Genomic DNA, 26,722 nt, shown 5'->3' with positions numbered 1-26,722 from the left:
ACAATGAGCCTTAGCAGTACCAAGGGCTTCTCCTCTCATTTATGCCCAACAAGGCCATCCTCTGCTACATATGCAGCAGGAGCCATGGGTCCACTGATGTGTACTCTTTGGATAGTGGCTTAGTCCCTGGAAGCTCTGGTTGTTTGGCATTGTTGTTCTTATGGGGTTGCAAACCCCTTCAGTTCCTTCAGTCCTTTCTCTAACTCCTCCATTCAGGACCCCGTTTTCAGCTCAATGGTTGGCTTCAAGGATCTGCCTCTATTTGTAAGGCTCTGGCAGAGCCTCTCAGAAGACAGCTATATCAGGCTCCTGTCAGCATGTACTTCTTAGCATCAGCAATAGTGTCTGGGTTTGGTGCCTGTGTATGGGCTGAATCCCTAGGTGAGGCAGTCTCTGGACAGTCTTTGCTTCTGTCTCTGCTCCAAACTTTGTCTCCATATTTCCTCCAATGAATATTTTTGTTCCCCATTCTAAGAAGTACTAAAGCATTCACACTTTGATCTTCCTACTTCTTGAGCTTCATGTGATCCGTGAATTGTATCTTGGGTATTCTGAGATTTTGGGCTAATATTCACTTATCAGTGAGTGTACACCATGTGTGTTCTTTTGTGACTGGGTTACCTCACTCAGGATAATGTTTCTCTAGTTCCATCCATTTGCCTAAGAATTTCATGAAGTCTTTATTTTTAATAGCTGAGTAGTACTCCATTGTGTAAATGTACCACATTTTCTGTATCCATTCCTTTGTTGAAGGACATCTGGGTTCTTTCCACCTTCTGGCTATTATAAATAAGGCTGCTATGAACATGGTGGAACATGTGTCCCTGTTATATGTTGGAGTATCTTTTGGATACATGCCCAGGAGTGGTATAACTAGTCCTCAGGTAGGACTACGTTCAGTTTTCTGAGGATCCTCCAGACTGATTTACAGAGTGGTTGTACCATCTTGCAATCCAACCAACAGTGGAGGAGTGTTCCTCTTTCTACGCATCCTCACCATCATCTGCTGTCATCTGAGCTTTTTTGATCTTAGATATTCTGCCTGATGTGAGGTAGAATCTCTGTGTTGTTTTGATTTGCATTTCCCTGATGACTAAGGATGTTGAACATTTCTTTAGGTGCTTCCCAGTCATTCAATACTCCTCAGTTGAGGATGCAGGGATGGTTCAATATATGAAAATCCATCAATGTAATCTATTATATATACAAACTAAAAGAGAAAAACCACATGATCATCTCATTAGATGTTGGAAAAGTATTTGACAAAATTCAACACCCCTTCTTGTTAAAAGTCTTGAAAAGATTAGGGACTCAAGGCCCATATTTAAGTATAGTAAAGGCAATATACAGCAAACCAGTAGCTGACATCAAACTAAATGGAGAAAAACTTGAAACAATACCACTGAAATCAGGGACTAGACAAGGCTGCCCACTCTCTCCCTAACTATTTAGTATAGTATTGAAAATCCTAGCCAGAGCAATTAGATAACAAAAGGGGGGTCAAAGGAATACAAATTAGAAAGGAAGTCAACATATCACTATTTGCAGATAGTATACTTAAGTGACCTCAAAAATTCCACCAGAGAACTCCTGCAGCTGACAAACAGTAGCAGGACCCTACCTAATAACTGTGGGGTACTTCTAAAACTGCAAAATAAAATGGGCATTAATAATATTTACTGGGCTGTTATTTTTTTTAAAAAATGAATCTGAGTAACTTAAGTGGCTGGAAGTTTATAAAACCCTTTTTTTTTTTTCTCCACTTTATTGACAGTTCAGGACAGTTAAAAATCATGCAAAGACAAAGATGAGGCCACACAAGTGTAAAACCGCAGCACGTGAGTTAATATTCTTCACCCTCATCGTCCCCTTCAGCACTATCTGCTCCAGCCTCCTCATATTCCTTCTCTAGGGCCATGTCCTCACGGGCCTCAGAGAACTTCCCCTCCTCCATACCCTCACCCACATACCAGTGCACAAAGGCACACTTGGCATACATCAGATCAAACTTGTGATCTTGGCCAGCTCAGGCCTCAGCAATGGCTGTGGTGTTACTCAGCATGCACACAGTTCTCTGGACCCTGGCCAGGTTGCCACCAGGTACCACAATGGGAGGCTGGTAATTAATGCAGCCTTGAAGCCAGTGGGGCACCAGTCCACAAACTGGATGCTGCACTTGGTCTTGATGGTGGCAATGGCAGCATTGACATCTTTGGGGACCACATCACCACTGTACAGAGCAGGAAGCCATGTATTTATCATGGCAAGGGTCACATTTCACCATCTGGTTGGCTGGCTCAAAGCAGATATTGGTGATTTCTGCTACAGAAAGCTGCTCATGGTAGGCTTTCTCAGCAGAGATGACAGGGGCACACGTGGCCAGAGGGAAGTGGATGCAAGGGTAGGGCACCAGGTTGGTCTGGAATTCTGTCAGATCAACAACATTCCCATCAAATCTGAGGGAAGCAGTGATGGTAGACACAATCTGGCTAGTAAGGTGGTTAAGGTTAGAGTAGGCTGGACGCTCGATGTTGAGGTTTCTATGACAGATGTCATAGATGGCCTCATTGTCCACCATGAAGGTACAATCAGAGCGCTCCAGGGTGGTGTGGGTGGCGAGGTTGGAATTGTAAAGCTCAACCACAGCGGTGGAAACCTGCGGGTCTGGGTAAACTCCAGCTTGGACTTCTTTCTGTAATCAACAGAGGGCCACTCCATCAGCAGGGAGGTGACCCAGAACCAGTTCCCAGCCAAAGCTGTAGAAAACCAAAGAGCCCTGGAGACCTGTGCACTGGTCAGCCAGCTTGCAAATTCTGTCCAAGACAAGGCCAACGATCTCCTGGCCAATGGTGTAGTGGCCACATACATAGTTATTGGCAGCATCTTCCTTGCCTGTGATGAGCTGTTCAGGGTGGAAGAGCTGACGGGTAGGTAGGAGCCAGTTGAACTTCATCAATAACTGTGGGTTCCAGGTCTACGAACACTGCCCGGGGCACATGCTTGCCAGCTCCTGTCTCACTGAAGAAGGTGTCGAAGGAGTCATCTCCTCCAATGGTCTTGTCACTTGGTATCTAGCCATCAGGGTGGATGCCATGTTCCAGGCAGTAGAACTCCCAGTAAGCACTGCCGATCCAAACACAAGCCTGGCCAACATAGATGGAGATGCACTCACACATATTTAGTCCTTGGAGTGGTCCGCAGGAAATGAGGAAGGGAAGAGAGGGTGAAGAAGATCTCCCATTAGTGACTACCAAGGAGTCAAGGGAAGAAACTGTCATAAACCCTTTTCTGTCAATAATGGCTACAGTTTCTCATACAACTAGTGTTAATGTAAATCATGCAATGCCTCAAGCAATGCTTAGAACATACTAGTATTCAGTGGGAATCATCTCCTTGTGTTTCTTGTCTAAGTTCTGGCTTTAAATTTCAAGGTTCAAGATATCACTTGAAATCTCTTTATATTCACTTCCATATATGGTCTTACTGTGAGAATTAGAACAATTTACAGCTTTTTATAGATGGTTTTTTAATTTGTTATTAAGAATACTGGAGCTAGAGGGATGGGTTGGTTTTTTAGAGCACTTGATGCTTTTGCAAAGTGCCCCGGTTTGTACCCAGAAACCACATAGTAACACACAATTATCCATTGCTCCAGGTCTAGGGGATTTGTCACCCTCTTCTGACCTCTGTGGACAATCAGCACACACGCAGTGTGCTGACATACATGCAGGTAAAAGCTTCATACAAATAAAATAAATCTTTAAAAAGAATCCTTACATAGTACTGACCAAGTACTTTTCTATAATCATATGCATCAATTTTAGGGAAAATGCATTTCCAAGTTGGAGATATGTTTCTATTTAGTGTTTTCTATATAAGTCGCTTATGTTGATGCTTGGTTTGCAATATCTATATGATAAGCCTAGCTGTCCATCATCCAACAGAGGATAATGAAAATGTAGAATATGGACACAATGGAATTCTATTCAGCACTAGATAATATGTATAATGTGTGTGTGTGTGTGTATGTGTGTGTGTGTGTGTGTGTGTGTGTGTGTTACCCACAATGGCAAGCAACACATGTTCTCTCTAATCTGTAGATCCTAGTTTGAACTTTTAAATTTCCATGTTTAATTTGGAACAGTGTGAGTTTGGAGGGGTAGGGTCTTAAGGAGTGTGATACTAAAAGCAAAAGCAGACAACAACAATGTACAAAAGTAGAGGAAGGGATGCCAAGCATGGAAAGGGTTAATCAGACCTGGTGCAGAGGAAAAGGGGAAAAACAGAGATGGGAGCAAGGATCAATCTAAAGTAAGAATGTACTGGCAAGCCAGAACGAAAATTACTGCTTTATAAACTATCCAAAAAGTATATTTTTCAAAAGAGTTGTAATGTAGTTACATGAGTGGATAATGCTGTGCCCAGAAGGTGTAGGTTTTTACATGAAAATCCCAATGTAGGATTGTGAGTTGTCGACCAGGGATGGCAAAACAACACAAGCTACTGCCCTTGTTCTTTGATAAAACTAGAGCTAGATTGTAAGCTCCTATTGAAAATGCACAGGCACACACACACACACATTCACACACACATTCACATACACACATTCACACACACACATTCACATACACACACACATACACACACACATACACACATTCACACACACACACATACACACACATTCACATACACACACACATACACACACACATACACACATTCACACACACACACATACACACACATTCACATACACACACACATACACACATTCACACACACACATACACACACAAATACACACATTCACACACACACATACACACATACACACACACATACACACATACACACATTCACACACACACATACACACATACACACACACATACACACATTCACACACACACACACACAAACGCAAACTGGAACTAAGCTAAATGCTTCCTCCCTGCTGCCTAGCAGTCATAGTAATAACCTAATTCTCTACTTTTAAAAAAATAAATGACAAATTATATGCATGACCTAGAGATTAATTGTAGATAATTTGCCCAGCATATACAGGGCTTTGAGTTTGATCTCAAGCAGGGGTGTGTGTGTGTGCACACGCAAAAACAATGTAAATATAAGACAAACAGAAGAAAGATAAGACTTATTAGAGCAAAAATAAGTATCACTAACGTAGAAAAATAAAGAAAATTAGTGGATGCTAAGAAGGAAGATAAAATAAAACCACAAGAAAAATGAACAACTAAAATAAACAAACAAAAACGACCTTCTGGTCCTGTGAAACTAACAGGAAGGAAGCTTTCTGACCAGTATCAATTTGGCTTCTGTGGTGAGATTTTTGGTTTCCTTTAAAAAATAGAAATGTTATGGGAATATGCTTTTGTCTTAATCCTAGGTGTGGGGTATGAGGCAGCTTCAGATTGTCTACAGCACCAGACTATGAGTTGCCTCGTGCTGTGGCAGGGGCATGGTTTTGCCAGCTCCAGATAGTTTCTGCAAATGTTTGATATTTGACATTCTGGGGACTCTTGAGAGGGTATATAAATGCAAGAGCCTTATAAGGGGTGTATCCTACTACTGATGCTGATGCTGATGCTGATGCTGATGCTGCTGCTCATGAAGATGCTCTTACTACTGATGCTGATGCTGATGCTGATGCTGTAGTTTCCTGTTGCTAGTTGCTGGTTGGAGATACTGATGATGAAGACCTAAAATGTCCCAAGGAACTCCACACTCCAATCAACAGGAAGCAGTCTAACTATATCAATGGCCCTTTTCCCTCTAGCCTGCTTTCTCTCCTACCTAGTGTTGGGGTCTTGAAAGAGATAAGACTAGAGAAGGGTGGTAGAAATAGGAACCCATAAAGTAGCCAAAAGTCTAGTAACAGTTTTCCATGACTTAGTACCAAACTATGTCTTCAGTGACGGAGTCCTTCCAAAGTTCCAGTGGGTACCCTAAAGCAATTCCAATACCTTGTGTTGTTCACTTTGAATAGTTCTAACCAACAAATCAAGTTGAGATATCTCAACGTTCACTGGGATAATTATTTGGCAACTTATCACTTCTGTTCTGGGATATATATAAATATATATATAATACACACACAGACATACATACACACACACACACACACACACACAACCACACATAGCGAGAGAGGGAGGGATAGAGAGAGATTATATATATAGAGATAGATAGATAGATAGATAGATAGATAGATAGATAGATAGATAGATAGATATAATTAAGTGTATAAAATAGCATGTTTCTGCATGGCCCTTTCAATAGCCTCAGTGTCAGTTGCCCCTCCCCCACCCTCTTTTGTTGTATTGTCCAATCCCTCGCCTTATTTAAAGCTTCCCCAATATTCCCTTTTCCCACTTCACATTCTGTATGTTCGTCTCCCTCCTTAATATCTTTCTTCCCTCATTACTCAATGTCTTTTCCTAGTTTACTGGTTTCTACAGGTACTCCAAGTTAAATACACATTCCTAAAGATACGATGCTAGGATCCACCCATGACAGAGAACGTGCCACATTTCCCTTTAGGATCTGGGTTACCTTACCCAGCACGTCTTTCCGTTCCATCCACTTGCCAGCTCCATCTGAGGCTCCTAATTCTATTGCTATAGGCACCACACTTTGATTCATTTATCAGTTGGTAGATACCTACGCTGTTTGCATGTCCGTCGTGTAAAAAGGCAGCAATAAACATGGATGACCATGTATCTCTGTAGAAGAATATGGAGGAACGCAGAAGCATATGCTAGAAATGGTGTAGCTGGGTCATATGTTAGATCTCTTTCTAGTTTTTGCAGAACCACCGTGTCAGTTTCCATAGTGACGGCAGCAGTTTACGTTCTTAAGAACAGTGCATAGGGGCCCCCTTTTTCCACATCCTCAATAGCACTTGTTGCCACTGGGTTGGTTTTTTTTTCCCCCCTGCAAACTGTAAATTTTGTTTGTATTGGTTTTCTTAATTGTAACCATTCTGATAAGACAAAAATAATCACAGTAAGTTTCAGTTTGCATTCCTGTGATGGCCTGGAACTCGGGAAAACAGGCTAGGCAAAACTCAACTAGTGAGCTACATCAGCAGCCCCAGGCCTTTTAAGACAAGAACCTCAGTGTGTGGCCCAGGCTGGCCTCAATGTCACCATCTTCCCACATCTGTTTGCCATGTGCTGGGATGTCAGGGGTTTGCTTACCATCACACCCAGCTCCTAGTACAGATCTCAAAGGCTAACCTGGGCACATTCTTGGATGACAGACCAGAATCTCCACATGCTGCTGCCCAAAGGAGGAAGGTTTCTATGAACAAAGAAGAGACGTCCACGGAATGTAGCTCACTAAGCAAGACCATCGAACACACAGCTTGTCATTCCCTGCCTGGAAGAGGAATCCACACACCACTTGTGCCCAGTTCTCATGCTAAAAAGCTCTGTGGATGCTGAATTCGTCAGAAGCAAGCATTGCTTCTAGAGAAAATACAAAATACAGTTCCATCCGAACCCTGCTCATGTTTCTCTCAACCTATCAGTACACCGACGCATTTTGTGTGTATTTTTCTTTTTGGGGGGGCTTCAGCTAAAGGCTGTACAGCTCAGGGCTACAGGATCAAGGCTGAGCACAGCTTCCCTGCACTGGGCAACATGAAACAACACTTCAGTACTATACTTAGAGGCAATTTTAAACCTCAAAATCAACAAAAAAAAAAAAAAAAAAAAAAAAAAAATACACAAACATGCAAAAAATGTGGCACCAAACAGACCAAGAAAAAAAAAAAGATACTTGTTCCCAGCATGTGAAAAATGTCCCAGTGTTAAACCTCAGCCAGCAGTGTCGTTACTGGGTGATTCAAATATTTCTTTTTTCCTTTAGATGTCCGCCGATAACCACAAGTGTGCCGCAAGATCTGGGGGTCGCAAGCAAATTTTAGCAAGTAGATGAATTCATAAATAAGGAATCCATAATGAATAGAGATTAACTATGCTAGATTCTGGGCCTCTCTCAGGCTGGGCCTGGTCTGTGGTCAAGGGTGAAAACCTCACTTGGCATTGTCCTGGTTCTGAGCAATGCAACCGGTCAGGTCAAACCACTGTTTAAAAGATCGGTGTGTCTTTAGCCTGGTGCTTTAGCTTGTCCAGGGCACATAAGAGCTTCTGGTGAGTTCTCTCCTGTCAAGTGCCAGTCTCTACACAGTGCCACAATCTGCAGGGAGTGGCCTCCAGTCCCCTGACAATAGGAGATCCTAACGGCTTGTTCAGACTAGGCACAGAGAACAGCAAAGCCCATCTTGTCATCCGAGTGTCATTTCCATGATATCCAGCTGCATGATTGTTCAGTGTTTCATCTAATTCATAACTCGCAGAATAAGAATCACTTGTAAACTGGGCTGAGTTCATGAAACTGTGAGCTGCAAATTTTGAGGGGTGCCGGTCATTACTTTTATATATCTAACTCTCACTGGTGGGTTCAGATGCTCTACTTCCTTTACATTAGTTTTAAGATTGTCCTTTTATTCTAGGAACAAAGTTGTTTTGTTCAAGGTTTTGTTGTGATACAGGGCATCTGTGAAATCATTTATTATTTAAAAATCCCACTTTCTGTCCGGAACCAGCTTTCTTAAACCTTTATTAAGTCTGTATTAGAAGTTGAGGCTTTTGTGCTTATTTTTAAATCTACAAGACTTTTTCTAGGAAAAGATAAATAAATTGAACTTGGTCTTTACTTAAGAAGCTGCCTTTTGAGTAGAGATATTCGGCATTATGCCTCCAAGGCAAGCTGGGTGGTTTGACCACATGCAGTTTGGCTTGGTGGATGCTGAACTTAAGACTGAGCCTGCTGAGAGGGTCACAGTCAGAAAGAAAGGGGGAGGTGAAGAGATTGGGAAGCTACAGTTTGGCATTGCACAATCCTATTTCTTAAGCTGACAACCACAGTCAGCATAGACTCTGAGCATTCTGTGGTTGCAGACAAGCAGTGCAAAGTTTAGTGTATCATCGCCCCTCACTGCCGAACTTGACCTGCATTCCGTCTGAAAAATAAAATAAAATACAAGGGAAGGGGGCGCTGGAGAAATGGCTCAGTGGTTAAGAGCACTGGTTGTTCTTCCAGAGGTCCTGAGTTCAATTCCCAACATCCACATGATGGTTCATAATCATATGTGATGGGATCTGATTTCTGTTTCTGCCATGTATATGTACAGGAAGACAGAACATTCATATACTTACTTAAATAAATCTTTAAAAAAATAAAAGAAAGCGGGTTAATTTTCTTCTTCCCATTCTTTCTCTTCCTTTCATCCTGTCCTCTCTGAAATTATCACAAAGCACCTCGGTTCTGACAGCGATTTATGTGTTCGGTTTGATTTGCATACTATGTGTTATGGTCTTCAAATGGTGATCTTTGAACTTGGAAGTGCTAGTATAATTTGTTGTCCCTATAAAACCATTATGAAGCCATCACCCAAGAATGGAAGGTCTTCAGGACACCCATTCCCCATTTCCTCTAGTGTATGAGCAGCAATCCACATGCTTCCTGACATGTTGCATTAACAACCTGTTAGGACCAGACACTTGAAAATGTGTCAATGTTTGTGTTGTGATTTTAAAAAAAATCATATTTCTAAAAATATTTTAGTGACTATGAAGAACTGTGACGATATAAAGCCCTAAGAAGCAGAATAACAGACTGCATACACTCACAACTGTATAAATACGGGTTTAGAAAAATCATTCACGAGCCAGTAAATAACTCAGTTAGAAAAGACACTTAAAATCAAACCAAATGACTTTAGCTCAGTCATCTGGATCCTTGTGGTGGAAGGCGAAAACCGACTCTGAAAGTTGGCCTCTGACCCTCAACCAAACATGTGTGCAAATGCCCCCACATGTGTGTCCACAAGTAGAGTACATCTCTTGAGAAAACACTTGCAAAAACACTTATGAAAATAAACCAAGAAATGTTTTCTCCATGAGTAATATTACCTTGGATGATGCTTTTCTCCCCTATGTCTTTTCATTGTGACGAGGGTACCATAAGTTCTATCACTGCCCTACTCGGGTCTCCAGTGATGCCGCTGACAGCCGCTGCATGTCATTCATTGGTAATAGCTTACTCCCGAGATCCCCTCCAAAGAATAACCAAAGCTAACCAAACTTGCCACAGCAACGGGTGTCTGACTGGGATGGAAAAGGGAAGGCCCCGCAGGTTGACTCACTTGCTTACACTCTTGCTTTGTTTTTCTCTTTCCCTAAAGCTTTCCTCATTGGCCTGAGGAGCAACCAACACATAGACTGGGTGATGTCCTCATCACTAATAGGATGAAGGCTGCCACATTAAGTGACTCACTCTTAGAAAGGGCTATACAGTACAGTCAAGCTAGTGTCCCGACAGCACGACTGCTGCCCTATGACTGTGTTGATCTCATGAGACTATGATACTAGAGATTCACCAGCCAGTGGGAGGCAGGTAAACCCTTAGGCTCTGATTGATGGCTTGCTGTCTGTAGTTTCAAACCAGCTTTCAGGGCCCGGCTGTGTGGATGCAGCTCCTCACTAAGACAGTCAGATCCATGGCGACAACTTCTCATGTGGATGAGGACTTTCAGATTTGTCAAGTAGAATGCATATAATCAAACAAACCCAGTATCAGTAGATCTCATGCACTCAAAGCACATCTGAGGCTCTGTTGCTATGGATTCTGATCTAAGGACAGGGATATCAAGCTGGACCACCTGCTAGCACAGAAGGATCCTCCAGTGAAAACCCTGATGCCCTCTGTCACTGCAACTGCTCGAGTGTCCAGGTGGTGAGGTAGGAAGGGTACACTGATGGGCACAATCTCTTCACGTGTCACACATAGGAGAGAAGCAGTAATTACAAGGGCTCACCATATATGGCTTTTGCACTATAGCAGGAAAATTATTCAAACCAAGTGAGTTGAGAACTGTTGGTTGTACTTTCTTTACTCCCTGTGCTGCTGAAATGTGTTTTGGACAGCAGAAAATGGAGAGGGGGGGAGGGAGTCATACTGGGGCGAGATTTACTAATTGAAACTGAAGAGAGAATTTCCACAGGAAAAGACTTCAAGCTTCAGCCTCTTCCAGTTCTGAATATATCACAGGGCGGCTTATTTCTTCCTAATGGTTGGGTCTATAGAGCTTTCCGTTGTCAGAGCTTGACATGCTTCCATTCCATGTTGGTTTTACTTATTTTTATTTTATGGGTGTGTTTGCCTGTGTGTATCGGAGTGCATCACGTGTGTGCGATGACCTCAGAAGCCAGAAGAGGGCATAAGACCCACTGGAACTTTAGTTACACCTGGTTGTGAGCCACCATTCCATGTTGGGAACTGAACCATGAACGTTCGCAAGAACAAATGCTTTTAATGAGTTGTCAACCTGTCCAGCCCCTCCACGATGACATTCTAGATCCCTCTAAAATCTCAAAGGTATTGTACCCCATTGGAGTCTTCACTGTCACCACGGTGGCTCTGCCTCCTATGCTGTTACCTATAACGTTGCAAGGTCCCTACTTGTAACCTGTCTCTGTCTCTGCTCCAGCATCCTGCCCACGGGCCTCGTTTAGATCTCCTCTAAACTAGAATCTATTTATCAGCCTAGTCTAGAAAGACCAAAAAAACAAACATGAAAACCATCTTTATGGTGACTGACAAAACCCCTCCATTACCATGGTTCCTAAGACCAAAACAGCTCCTCTCTGGAGTGTCTAGGACACGGTTATCTTATCACTGACCTAGGAGGTGTGAATATTAAAACAGACCTCAGATCTCCGAGATCAGAATCAACTGTGAGAGGGTCTGAGAGCACACCTACTGAGCAAGATTCCCAAAGCATCCCAGGATCCCTGAGGACATTTTAGGGCTTGTCTACCATGACTCAACAAGATGAACTATGGAACCTAACTTAAATGCTTCATTTATTTATTTATTTATTTATTTATTTATTTATTTATTTAGATATGGAAATGTTTTCCCCTTTGCCCATCCTCCTGCCCACTGCTTCTGTGACAATGCTTCCCACATTCCCCCACACTCCTGCCTCCCCACCCTGATATTCCCATACACTGAGGCATCTAGCCTTAGCAGGACCAAGAGCTTCTCCTCCCATTGACAGCCAACAAGGCCATCCTCTGTTACATATGCAGCTGGAGGCATGAGTCTGTCCATTTCTACTCTTTGGATAGTGGTTCAGTCCCTGGGAGCTCTGGTTGTTTGGTATTGTTATTCGTATGGGGTTGCAAAATTCTTCAGCTCCTTCAATCCTTTCTCTAACTCCTCCATTAGAAACCCTTTCTCAGTTCAATGGTTGGCTAGGAGCATCAGCCTTTGTATTTGTCATAATCTGGTAGAGCCTCTCAGGGGACAGTTATATAAGACTACTGTCAGCATATATTTCTTGGCATCAGCAGTATCATCCGGGTTTGGTGCCTGCATATGGGCAGGATCTCCAGGTGGAGGAATCTCTGAATTATCTTTTCTTCAGTCTCTGTTCCTCTATTTGACCTTGTATTTCCTCCCATGAGTATTTTGTTCTCCTTTCTAAGAAGGATTGAGGCATCTACATTTTGGTCTTTCTTCTTTTTGAGCTTCATAAGGGCCATGAATTGTTTCTTCGGTATTCCGAGATTTTCGGGCTAGTATCCCTTTATCAGTGAGTGCATGCCATGTGTCTTCTTTTGTGAATGTGTTACCTCACTCAGGATGATAGCTTCTAGTTCTATCCATTTGTCTAAGAATTTCATAAAGTCATTCTTTTTAATAGCTGAGTATTACTCCATTGAGTAAATGTACTATGATATCTGTATCCATTCCTTTGTTGAAGAACATCTAGGTTCTTTCCAGCTTCTGGCTATCATAAATGAGGCTTCTATGAATATGGTGGAGCATGTGTCCTTGTTATATTTTGGAGTGTCTTTTGGGTATATGCCCAGGAGTAGTAGAGCTGAGTACTGAAAGACCCTTGGATTGGGGAAGCCCCTCACTCAAGTACCAGGATACGGGAACCCAAGAACTCATGGAAAGCCGATCTTGCTGCAATCAGGCAAGAGGTTTATTGAGGGGAAGGGGGGAGACCAGAGCTCTGGGGATGACATGTATCTCACGCAAGAGATAGAGGAGTCAACTCTGAACTCAATTGGGGGGACATATTTATAGGGAAAATTACATAAGCAGTTAGCAACGGGCGCATAGCAATTTCATTGGTCTTTTTAAATTGGCACACTCTGTCCATTTTGGACACGATTCAACTCTAGGCCACTCTATTTTGGGGCACACTGACCTTCATACTTTGTTTCTCTCAGGACTGCAAGGCCAGCCCAGACTTTATCGAGTCTAGTCAGTCTGGGTTTGGGCCATTTCTTTAAACAAGTTATTTTGTTTTTAGCCTTGAAGCATACTTGTCCTTAAGGCAGAGTCAGTGGGGCCAACTTGAAATTTTAACTCTTTCAGTACTATGTCCAATTTTCTGAGGAACCTCCAGACTGATTTCCAAAGTGGTTGTATCAGCTTGAAATCTCACCAACAATGAAGGAGAGTTCCTCTTTCTCCACCTCATCACTAGCATCTGCTGTCACCTGAGTTTTTGATCTTAGTCATTCTGACTGGTGTGAGATGGAATCTTAGGATTGTTTTGATTTACATTTCCCTGATGACTATGTATTTTGAACATTTTTTGGGTACTTCTCAGCCATTTGGGCTTCCTCAGTTGAGAATTATTTGTTTAGCTCTGTACCCCATTTTTAATAGGATTGTTTGGTTCTCTGAGTCTAACTGTATATATTGAATATTAGCCCTCTATTGGATGTAGGATTGGTAAAGATTCTTTCCCAATCTGATGGTTGCTGTTTTTTCCTCTTGACAGTGTCCTTAGCCTTACAGAAATTTTGCAATTGCATGAGATCCCATTTATTGATTCTTGAGCTTAAAGAATAAGCCATTGATGTTCTGTTCAGGAAATTTTCCCCAGTGCCTATGTGTTCTAAGCCCTTTCCCACTTTCTTTTCTATTAGTTTCAGTGTACCTGGTTTTATGTAGAGGTCCTTGATCCACTTGCACTTGAGCTTTTTACAAGGAGATAAGAATGGATCGATTAGCATTCTTCTGCATACTGACTGCCAGTTGAACCAGCACCATTTGTTGAAGAGGCTGTCCTTTTTCCATTAAATGTTTTTAGCTCCTTTGTCAAAGATCAAGTGACTATAGGCATGTGGGTTCATTTCTGGGTCTTCAATTCTATTCCATTGATCTATCTGCCTATCTCTGTACCAATAACATGTGGCTTTTATCACAATTGATCTGTAATACAGCTTAAGGTTAGAGATGGTGATTCCCCTGGAAGTTCTTTTATTTTTGAGAATAGTATTCACTATCTCAATGGTTTTTGTTATTCCAAATGAATTTGCAAATTGCTCTTTCTAACCCTATGAAGAATTGAGTTGTAATTTTGATGGGGATTGCATTGAATCTGTAGATTGCTTTTCAGCAAGATGGCCATTTTTACTATGTTGATCCTTACAATCCATGAGCATGGGAAATCTTTCCATCTTCTGAGATTTTCTTCAATTTCCTTCTTCAGAAACTTGAAGTTCTTGTCATACAGATCTTTCATTTGCTTGGTTAGAGTATTTCATATTCTTTGTGACTATTATGAAGAGTGTCCTTTCCTTAATTTCTTTCTCAGCCTGTTTATCCTTTGAGTAGAGAAAGGCTACTGATTTGTTTGAGTTAATTTTATATCCAGATACTTTGCTGAACTTGTTTATCAGCTTTAGAGTTCTCTGGTGGAATTTTTGGGGTCACTTAAGTACACTATCATATCATCTGCAAATAGTGATAATTTTACTTCTTCCTTTCTGATTTGTATCCCTTTGACTTCCTTTTGTTGTCTAATTGCCTCTGGGAGCACTTCAAGCACTTTACTGAATTGGTTGGGGGAGAGTGGGCATCCTTGTCTAGACCATGATTTTTGTGGGATGGCTGTAAGTTTTTCTTTATTTATTTTGATGTTGGCTACTGGTTTGCTGTATATTGCTTTTACTACACTTAGGTATGGGCCTTGGATTCCTGATCTTTTTATATGAAGAGGTGTTGAATTTTGTCAAATGTGTTCTCAGCATCTAATGAGATGATTGTGTGTGTGTTTGCTTTCAGTTTGCTTATATAGTGGTTATGTTGATGAGGTTTCATATATTGAACCATCTTTTCATTGTGTCCTAGGTTTCCTGGATGTTTTGAGTTATAATATTTTTGATTTTTGTATTTTCTCTGGTTGATATGCCAATGTTTTCTATGTTATTTTCTACCCCTGAAATTCTCTCTTCTATCTCTTGTATTCCATTGGTGATGCTTGTGTCTATGACTCCTGATCTCTTTTCTAGGCTTCCTATCTCCAGGATTGTCTCCCTTTGTGATTTCTTTATTGTTTCTTTTTTCATTTTTAGATCCTGGATGGTTTTGTTCAATTTCTTCACCTGTTTGCTTTTGTTTTCCTGTAATTCTCGAAAGGATTTTTGTGGGGTTTTTGTGTGTGTGTGTGTGTGTGTGTGTGTGTGTGTGTGTGTGTTTTCATTTTAAAGGCTTCTAGCTGTTTCCCTGTGTTGTCCTGTATTTCTTTAAGGGAGTTATTCATGACCTTCTTAAAAACCTCTAACATCATTTTGAGTTGTGATTTTTAAATCAGAAGCTTGCTTTTCCGGTATGTTAGGGTATCCATGACTTGCTGTGGTGGGGTATCTGGGTTCTGATGATGCCAAGTTGCCTTGGTTTCTGTTGCTTTGGTTCTTGAACTTGCCTTTAGCCATTTGCTTATTTCTTGTGTTAGCTGGTCTTGCTGATTCTGACAGTCACTTGCCCCTCTTGTAAACCTGTGTGTTAGCACTACTGGGGGACCAGTTATCTCCCAAAAGGTCTAGGTAAAGAGATAACTGTGGCAGAGTGTCAGCACAGGGCTCAGACAGAAACTGGAAGGATCCTGTCCCAAACTGCTTCTTGATTCCTGTATCCTGAAAGCTCTAGGCAAGTCCCTCAGAGCAGAAGTGGCGGTCTAACCTGTGCTCTCAGATGCTTCAGCACTCCTATGAAACCAGCTCTTTCCCAGCAGGGCCTGGGTATAGAGGGCTGTAGCACAGGGTCAGCTCCAGGTGCAAGCAAGAAACGGGAAGGCTTAAATGCTTCTTGAAATCATGTTAGAAGGAAAAGAGGAGAAAGAGGAGGAGGAGAAGGAGGAGGAGGAGGAGGAGGAGGAGGAGGAGAAGGAGAAGGAGAAGAAGAAACAGCTCTGAATAGCTCCTAAATAATTAAATTTCAAAAGCTGTCAATCTCATCCAGGAACTGCCATTTTCCTATTGTCCTGAGGTGGATTTGCTATTGGGCAGGTTGGAGGACCACAGGCAGTGTTTGTGGTCCAGCCTCTCTGAGAGGCCCGAGTAGGTGCATCCCTGAACCTTCTGTGGATTTTCCAGAATCCCTGCAGCCTGGTGGTTACTGGACTCTCTTGCTCTCTCAAGATTTGGTCTGTGTAGAGCTAATATCAAGAAACTCCCATACTCCTCCCACAAGATGACTTCCTCCACTTGGTCAGCTGTCCCCGTACACCCAGTGTGTGTTCCAGGGGTATAATGAGTACAGTTGTATCATAATACAATTGTACTTGTTTCTACATGAATTCTGGCTTTCACTTAAAAATCTGTGTCCAAGACCACAACTCACATATTTGTATGGTCTTCGAGTTTAGCAAAGCCCGATTATCTGATAGATGCTGAACTAGATGGAAGGGTGGCTTAGCAGACGGGGCACTTGGCAAGATGTAAATGAAAGAATTAATTATACAAACACAGGAATGAGCTAAACTTCTTTCCTGTAGTGAAAATATAGATTTGATTGTACAATATATTCTACATGCCAAGTATGGTGATTCTGTAAAATAACTAGCTAAGACCCAAAGACAATTTAGTCGCAATGAACCTTTGAGTAAATAGTTTTCAAAGGTGGGAGAAGTGCGCCATCTGCTGAGCAAATAGAGCATAACAGAGCAGTGAAGAACAGAGACGTCTCGTTTTACATACACTAGAAAATACAACGTGTTTTCTTCATATTGTCCTTAAAATTTGTAGCATTTTTCCCTAAATATCTTTGAATTGATTTAAATAAAAATCCATAGATAACACAACTTCTAAGATTAGAGTGCTATTCGTTACAAACAAACAGTTACTTGTTTGGAGGCGTAATTTTAGGGTAAAAATAGAGTAATTGACCCAAGGCAAAGTCCAGAGTATTGACATTATTTAGGGAACATGGCTCCCACCACTGGTATTCCAGTGCAAGGCTGGTACCTCTTAAAAGAGGGTATTCACAGAAGTAAAGAGGGTATTCACAGAAGCACGTTGCAAACAAGAAAAACATCAAGAATTACCAATGTACTTGGTGGGTTCATGAGTCTAGCAAGAAAGAGATCGCCATCACATCCCCCTGGGCACAGCGAGACCAGTGCCCTAAGAATTACAGGAGATACTGTCTCAAGACCCTCCAACCCTCCACTGTACTGAAGAGATGGTATTCAGAGAACTGGCTTTCTGACATCCTTGTCTAGATGCCCTGGAGGTCCAAACATAAAGGAAAACGGCAGACATTGACATGGTGTGCCGTCAGTCAAATGATCATTTGCAGTTGATTTGTTGAGGTGACTTTTCCTTTTTTTAAACTATCATAATTTTGTTTTGAGACACAATCTCACCATGAACTTGTGGCTTGCCTAGAACTCACTACATAGACCAGGCTGGTCTTGAACTCAAAAACAGCTGCCTGCCTTTGCTTCTCAATTGCTGAGATTAAAGGCGTGCACCACTATGCCTGACCCACAATTACTATGCCTTCAATTGAAATATCATAATCATATTATATTAGTGAAATACAATGTAATGTTTTGATACATGCTTATAGTGTAGAATGGTTAAAGTTCATTTTTTATTCATTTGTATCTTGTATTTGTATTTTGTATTATTTTGGAATTTACTCTTAGTTCTTTTGAAATGTACATTGTTATTGAGCACAGTTAGTGCTGTACAATAAATATCCAAGTGTAATTTTTGTAGCTGACACTCTGTGAAATCTTTTGTTGTCCCAGACTTCAGCCCTGATGCTCTTCGACGATTCTGTTGTTGCTTTTCTTTTGGTTATAGATTTTCTGTTGGTTATAGATTCTGTATGCAATGAGATCGTGTTGAGAATCTGCTTCAATGGTGGGAAGGACTCAAAGCAACTGGAGTTCACCCAAACTCATACATCTAATAAACTGTTGAAATTGCAAGACTGGTCTCTTCCATGGAAAACTGATCTTTATCTCCACTTGCATAGGCTGACTTGTAAGGAGAAGTAGAAAATCTAGTTAAGAAAAAATGCCCTTGGGGAGCCAGCCCCAAAGGAGGAGCCACAGTGTCAGGGTGAGCATGTGGAGTTGAAGGAGTCCTCAAATGGGCCTCACTAAGGCAGGTTTTCAAGGGATGTGCACAGCAAGGCTGATGCATCCGTTGCCATGGAAAAGGATGCTGCTGCTTGTTCAGGTGGCTCCGAGAGATGCTGTATCTCATCCCCTCTTACACAACACTAGGCTTTTATATGTGAAAAGCCCAGGACCAAGAAAATGCCCTTTAAGTTGCTTTATCCAGAGCCACACCTTGGATTTTCTTGTGATATATTTAATACCCCGTGAATGCCAGTCAGAAATGCTGGCTGGGAAGACTCACAGGAGGACGGTGAGAGAGGGGGGTTACCTCTGCATCATCCATGAGACTCCTGTATGTGACATTTGAGGGTAAGAGTGAGCAAATTTGGGGGAATGCCAAAGCCTACCACAGGGCCATTTGGTAAGATAGGAACAGAGAAATGGGAACAACAACAAAAAAAATGTTTAATGTTAGGAAGTAAACCAAATAAGACTTGAGGAAAAATGAGATATGGGAAAGAAATAAATGTTGAACCACAATATTCTAGTTTGAATGGCTTCTGGATAAATGCTCTACTACACGAAGAAGAAATGTTAGGTTAGCTTTTAAAATCCAGAGCTTTCCAAATTTATTTGTACACACACATGCACACCAATGCACACTCGTGAGCATGCGCACACACACACACACACACACACACACACACGTGCACACATGCCCCAGAGGAGATATCGTATGGAGCTAGAGTTTGGCAGAGCACACAATCAGAGATCCTGTTATGAGGGTATCATGCACCAGAAAGGCAACTGGCCTAAAATCCACATGATATCATCTAACGTCTATGGGGAAAATCCTAAGAAAGAAAGTCTACAGAGATGAATGAGTTTTTCTAAACAAATCAACAGTGTCTACATAATTTGGGGGGACACAGATACATAACTTAAAAGACAATCTGAATTTTTCCATCTTATAATCTAGAGCAAAGAAATGGCTAGCCCACTGCCCTGCTTCCATAAATATAGTGTGGCTGGCACACAGCCCTGCTTACTTGTTCTTTCCGGCAGAAGTCGTGGTTCATACTCATTGGGACAGAGACTGGGTAGCCTGCCAAACTTACATGCTTACTACCTGACCTTTTACAGAAAAAACTTTGTCAAACTCGTACTTAGCACTTAAGGATGGTCGGGGAAGGGAGGGGGCAGAGAAAGAGGGGGAAAGCAGGGAAAGAGGATAGGGAGGGAGGAGGGAGAGGTTTGTAGCCGTTCCTCAGGCTATACCCAGCAATGTCTGTAAAGGATCATAGCAAATAACCCCAAGGCTGAGTCGGCTTCGACATCCCATTTACAAATATTTGACTTGTAACACAAACCTTCTGTCGGTTTGGTCACAGAATTCCTCGTTGGAATGATGTCATACTTCAGTCCCCTCCGATCACGGTTGACCCCGACATCTGCACCCCTACATCACACTTCCTAAAGTGAGCTGATCTGGCTAGAATTCACCATCACATTTCACGGAGCCTCTATCAGTTAAGAATGTATCCAGTAGCAAATAGAAGAGATTGTTTTTCAGTTCACACGGTCAGCTGGCCACAGAGCCTGTGGCAAGACTTTGTGCCTCGGTGGAAGCATGTGGTGCGGGAAGTCAGCTCAGCTCACCACAGAGAACAGCTTTGGGAGTGGCCAAGCAATTGCTCCTCCCTCAGTGCCTTCAGTCTTGGCCCCATGCAGGTCTGGACGCCCCCCCACACACCCCACCCTCAACCCCAAAGGCTTGTGAACTATAATCAGCTGGTCACAGAGATGTGGAGTCCGTAGGCTGACATTACAACCTCCTTTCTTTGTAACTCTGGATGGGCAGACTAGCCTGTAGGAACAATCCACACATTAGCACCTTTACTGTATCCATGTCCCCTGGTGTCTGTCCCTCCTAACTCTAACACAAATCCCTGAAGGGAGTTTGTAATGCACCTTTTAAAGGAAACTTCTTCTCACAGTGCCAATGGCATCTCTGGGTAGTTAACATCTGGGGAGTGGGGGATGGGCGTCCCACACACTTCCAGATGCAGCTGAACCTATAGACCTATAGGTTATAGACAGTTTGGAATTGATCTGGCATCCTTTCGAATCAGAAAGGTAATGGGGAAAAAAGACAAGGATAGGGCTGCACAAGGAAGAACTTAGGAATGTCTATCACTTTCCACATGTTTAACATCTAAATTTTAGTTACAGATATTTTATATTTATGAGATGAACAATGTAGGCTAACCATGCTCCAGTAGGTGGCCCTATACATGAACATATATGGGCAGCACATGTTCAACTCAGTGTTATTTTATTTTATTTTAGAAAAAGAAAAGCCTTTAATCTCTGAGGTTCCGGGGTCAGGCTGGTCTACATAATGAGTTCAAAGGCAGTCAAGTCTCTGTCTCAAAATTTAAAATAAAATATTTAAAGTTTGGAATGGATTGGGGTGGGCCTGGGAGAAGCTGTGGGATGAATAGAATCTAAACACATGATATGTACTATGAGATTCATTTTAAATTTTAAATAATTTTTATGAAGCCGACCATGGGGAAACTCTGGGAAGCACGGTGCTCACGGCATCATGTCCATGGGTTTGTAGCACTGGACTTGTAGCTCGATGGCAGAACTTGTGAGTGCCATCTGACGCACTGGCTTTATCCCATGCCATCAACAAAATTAAATAAGGGGAAAACAAGGCCCAGAGAATCGGTACGTGGTTATTAGTATAGATGGGTGGTTGACCGCTACACACTACTGGGTATGGATGCAAAGTCTCTAACCCCAGCACTCGGGAGGCAGAGTCAGGCAGCTGTCTGTGAGTTTGAGGGCAGCCTGGTCTACATAGCAAGTTCCAGAACAGCCAGAGAAATATAGAACGTCTGTGTGTCAAAAGGAAGGAAGGAAGGAAGGAAGCAAGCAAGCAAGGAAGGAAGAAAGGAAGGAAGGAAGGAAGAAAGGAAGGAAGGAAGGAAGGAAGGAAAGAAAGAAAGAAGGCAAAAAGAGGGGAGGAGAGGAAAGGAGGAGGAGGGGAAGGAGAAGGAGGGGGAAGGAGGGGGGGAAAGAGGAAGAGGGAGGAGGAGAGAGAGAACGGGAGCTAAAGAGATGCTTCAGTGGTTAAAGATTTTTTTGTTTTTCTTGCAGAGGACCCTGGTTCAGCTTCCAAACCACACAGCAGCTCACAACCATCCATAAATCCAGTTCCAGCAGATTCCACACCCTCTTCTGACTTCTGTGGACACTAGACATTCGGCTGGTACACAGGTATACATGTGGACACTAGACATTCGGATGGTACACAGGTATACATGTGGACACTAGACATTCGGATGGTACACAGGTATACATGTGGACACTAGACATTCGGATGGTACACAGGTATACATACAGGCAAGACACTCATACAAGTAAAATAAATAACTCGTTTTAAGATAACTTTCTCAAAAAGAAAAGTGTACACTCAGGAAGGACACAAAGAGTGGTTATTGACTAATCTTTTAAATAGCCAATAAAATAATAGTCAATAAAACTTTAAATAAAGGTCTTAAGCCAATCAGACAAACTTCTAAATTCTCCAAGTTAAGCAAAAAGTTATTCAGCTCACCGTGAATCGATTATTACGCCATTACTGAATTGAGTTGAGTTGGTCGTCCGTGAGCCTCAACTCGTAATGTGTCGCAGATTATAGCATAATAATAATTAATATTAGGATAGGACTGTCAAAAATTCAATTCTCTCCACTTTGCTCTAGATTCAGCAATAACCTTATACTGATGATTTCCAGCCTAAGGATATGGCTCAGTCTGTAAGGTGTGCCTCACAGTGAGAGCCTAAGCTCAGATATAGTAACGAATGTTTCAGTCTCACCACTGGGGTGCACAGGACTGCTGGGCTTGCTGGTGAGTTATCCTAACCTACAAGAAAGCTCCACTTGTGGGAGACAGTGAGAGTGTGTGGTGCTTCTCTCTCTCTCTCTCTCTCTCTCTCTCTCTCTCTCTCTCTCTCTCACACACACACACACACACACACACACACACCAGTCAAATAAAAAATTTAAAAAACATGATTCCTTTGGTTGTAGGTATATTTTAAATTTTTTAAGTTCTTTTTCTCTTATGTGTATGCATTTTTTATCTGCATGTATGTGTGTATCTGTGAATTTATGTGTGTGTGTGTGTATGTGTACCACATGTTTGCTGGTGGAGTTTGGAGAAGGATATCACATCCCGTGGAACTAGAGTTACACTGTAAGCCTCCGTGTGTGCTGGAAACCAAACTTAGGTCCTCTGCAAGAGCAACAAATGCTCTGAACCAATCACTGAATCATCTCTCCAGCTCGTTCTAGGCAGATTTTTAAGAGACACTAACTAAGGCCTTTCTGTATCCACAAAACATTTTTATTAACTCTTTACTAATCCATGTCATATTTTCAGAGTTGAAAAATCCATTCCACAATTAGAAATAAGGCAGAAAATGTTCACACTAATAGACCATCACTGTCACATGCAGGCGTGAAGGCAAGTTGGCGATTTAAAGCTGAGTGGTTCTGGCTCCAGCCAGATGCGCCCAGGGTCCAACACGGCTCAGCCATTACAGACACAGGTTCCCAGTCAATAAAATGGAGTCACCTTTGGCTTTTCCCCTGTTGCTTTTCTTGCACTTAACATCCTGGCTGCTCATAGGGCACCAAATAGAGTTGCTCTTGGTCTGAGTTTTGCTGTCGGACTAGACGCAAAGGTCTGACTGAAAGGGACGGAAGCCAGTGCTTCACGGGAGACAAAAGAATGCCAAAGGAAAGAGGGAAGGTCCTATGGCATGAATTGGGCAAACAGCCTAGATAATTTTCAAGATTGTGTGTGTGTGTGTGTGTGTGTGTGTGTGTGTGTGTGTGTGTGTGTGTGTGTGTGTGTGTACAGTACAGTGCACATTCAGAGGCTGGAGACTACTTAAGCCTATGTGCTTTATAATCGCCTCTTCTGTCATGTGCCTCCCGGGATTAGAACTCGCACCTTTACCCACTGAGCCATCTCTCAGGTCCTAACCCTCATACCGTTTTATTTTTCTGGTTTCATATATGTATGCTGTGTTGACATCATCCCTACTCCCTCCATCCAACCCCTCCTGTCTCACTTCTGCCTGCCCACATTTCTCAAACTGATGGTCCCTTCTTAGTTATTATCGTTACATAGATATAGGGGAGGGAAGAGAGAAGTACATAGATACAACCTGCTGAGTCCGCTTAGTGTTGCTCGGATGTGTGTATTTTCACAGATGAGTTTATTTACTCTTCAAACTTCATGGTGTTTCCTGTTGGCCCTCCTAAATCCACTAGGGGCGCTCCGCAGGAATTTGGGACTCACTCGAGGCCGCAATGTGGCAGTACACCACCAGATGGCAGCATGGAGCCACCACGTTTTCACCCTTGGGCTGTGTGTGATTCAGCTTTATCAAGCTGAAATAGCTTCCTATGGCATCTTGGTTCACAACTGAGAAAATAGGAATCACTGGTACCACGTTCCCTCTATTGCACATCCTAGCCTCACGCGTTTCTGTTCTTGAAGCTATGTCTTTCCCTCACTCCTCCTTGCAGTTCTTGAGATCTTTGGATGACAGTAAATCTGACTCTTGTTTTAAACAAACAACAGAAATCATATTACACATAAAGGAAAGAGCTACGGGACCACTCAGCTGCCAGCATTTGGTTATCCTTTGTAAACCACAGAGGCTTGGCTACAGCTAAAAATGATATTGAAACAAGATTCCCTCGCAGGCTTATAGACAAACCACATGTTAACAGGATCGTTTCAGAAGCAAAGGTGCCCTAGAAATCCAGTGACCTCTGCAGAAAGGTCAGCATTGGGTCAACTCATCAACCCATCGTTCCAGATAACTATCAAAGTCTTACGAAATCTCACCACGGGTACGAAGGGTTGGTTCCCTTCCCAGCTATAAACAGGAGGGCACAGCAGTGAGCCATCACAGACTAACCTTTTCAGATCATTCTGAGTCTTTTCGTTTTTAGTTGGAGACTAAGTGTGTTCTTCCAAGGAGGTCAGAAACATATGCTCATCCTCAAATGCTATAACTTACATTTGACCCGGATTTTACTTGACAGTCTGAGAAGATGCTCGCCATCGGATATCTTCCTAGAAAACCTGCCCATGCAGTAGCTGAAGAAAGATATTCCTGTTTATGTCAGCAATGGCTTGCAGCTTAATTTCTATGCTCTGTGTGTATTGTGATGTAACCCAGCCTCCTGTGCCTTTATGCACACAACCCTCCCCTCTAGAGTTACTCTAGATTTCACTGTGGCCTGAACGAGATCCCACTGAGGTTTTGTTTGTTTGTTTGTTTGTTTTTTGTTTTGTTTTGTTTTGTTTTTTAAGTGATTCAGCTTTGAGCAGAAGGAGACCAGCCTATCCATCATCCGAAATGCATCGTCTTGCTTAGGTGAGCAACACTGACAATTACATTTATCTGCAACATCAGCAACATCAGTGTCTCCAGATATGAAACCCAGAGGTCAGCGCTACTCTTAACCCAACGTAAGCCTTACAGTAACGTGGAAGTCGTAGGATGGCCAAATATCTCTACAAATAAATGGTCTATAGGCTTAAAACTGTCAGGCATGGAAGGAGAAGAACGTGAGATGATGAGAGAAAACCGAAGACTGATGGAAACTCAGGGCTGGATATTTTTTCATTATATATATATATAAATATATTGCTATATAAGATGTTACTGAGACAGATGCCAAATTCAAATGTGATATAGATTGGGTAATAATTATTTATCAGTGTAGAAGTATTGATTTGGGTCACTGTACATATTTCCATGAGTGTTCTTGTTCATCAGAACCATACATACACTTAAAACATTTAGGAGTCAAAAAGATGATGCACTTCCAAGTCATTCTGGGGGGAAAAAATTACATAAATGTATGTGCAGAAGAAGGAGGGAGGCTAAAGCACACTGCTAACCGCTGGTGGGTCAGGGTGATGAGCATATGAAAGTCCTCTGTGCTGTGTGTCCTCTGTACATTTAATATTATGTCAAAATGAAATGCAATCCATTAAAAACAAAAAGACCCTCCAGACTAAGATCCAGTAAAGAAAGCTCCACTGTATTATTTTCTTACTAAAACACTGTGCTGAGGAAAAAAGGGGGGGGGGTTGTCTTTTGTTTTTCCGGAGAAAATAAAATCATCGTAATGCACCTTCTTGTGCAGGGCCACATGTCTGCAGGTGCCCTCTTGCCTTGGCACTGTGTGGCCTTGGTAGCGCTGACATCTTGCTGACCATGTCGAAGGGAGACTAGGCTCACACTCATAGGGGTTCCCTCTTCATCAGGTCTCCCCAGAACAGCTGATCTTTGTGCCTGAAATTCAGCAAATTTGAGCTGGATGGTGGAGTGATGGGAGAAGGCAGAACAGTAAGAATGGAACGTTGTGCCATTGCCTTTGTACGTGAAGCTAACTTTAATAATGCCATCCACATATACCTTAAGGAAAAACACCAAGGTGGCGATTTGGGCAAAATACACTGTAGAGAATCTAGAGTGTTAGCATTTGAAAACGTCCAGACATTGTTTGATCCAGCTAAATCTCTACTACGTTAGCTCAGACTTAGAATCTGTCTTCTGTCAAACTGTAAAAGACACATGGTGCCCCCAACTCTGCCACTGCTTTTTCTTTCCTGTGACTGTCTTGGGCTGGCTGCCCATCTTACAGAAATTCCCACGTCAGGTATTCGGGCATTTGTGAATCCAGGTGACTATACCCAAATCTCTAATGAGATCTGCCTTCTGACCTCAGTGTGGTTGGCAGTCATGGAAATATTTAAGTCAAGGGTGTCACACTTTTATGTAACATGACACTGTTACCAAGCTGCTGTAGTGAACTTTGCAAAATGCCTAAATCAGAGACACTAGTAGAGAATCTCTATCTAACCTCATTTATCCTTATCTCCTAAAATCTGTGATTCTTAAATTAATAGAAATAATCAGACAACAGGATACCAAGAGCGGAAACATTTTTAAGTGCAAGAGAATTCAAGTATAAAGCTTAGGAAGGCACAGGTTTATCTTAGGGTTTACATTCAGAAGGCAGAAGACTTCCCTCACACAAACTGGTGGGGTGGACTTAGATAATTACAGACTGGAAAGTTAGGGAGATGACAAATGACTTAATAAAACAGCTGACCACAACTTGAACCAGCGATGGTT

The 26,722-nt window shown here is 42.2% G+C and overlaps 1 pseudogene across 1 annotated transcript; it reads right to left on the bottom strand.

Annotated features, from left to right (window-relative positions):
- Positions 1–1,843: 1,843 nt before the first annotated feature.
- On the bottom strand, positions 1,844–3,176 carry LOC308437578 (tubulin alpha-1C chain-like; annotated as a pseudogene). Its single transcript has one exon. The product of its transcript is annotated as a tubulin alpha-1C chain-like (transcript).
- Between the last annotated feature and the right edge of the window lie 23,546 nt (positions 3,177–26,722).

This window comes from Micromys minutus (assembly GCF_963924665.1).
Source record: "Micromys minutus genome assembly, chromosome: 26".
Classification (NCBI taxonomy): Eukaryota; Metazoa; Chordata; class Mammalia; order Rodentia; family Muridae; genus Micromys; species Micromys minutus.
This window is presented reverse-complemented; position numbering and strand designations above follow the sequence as displayed.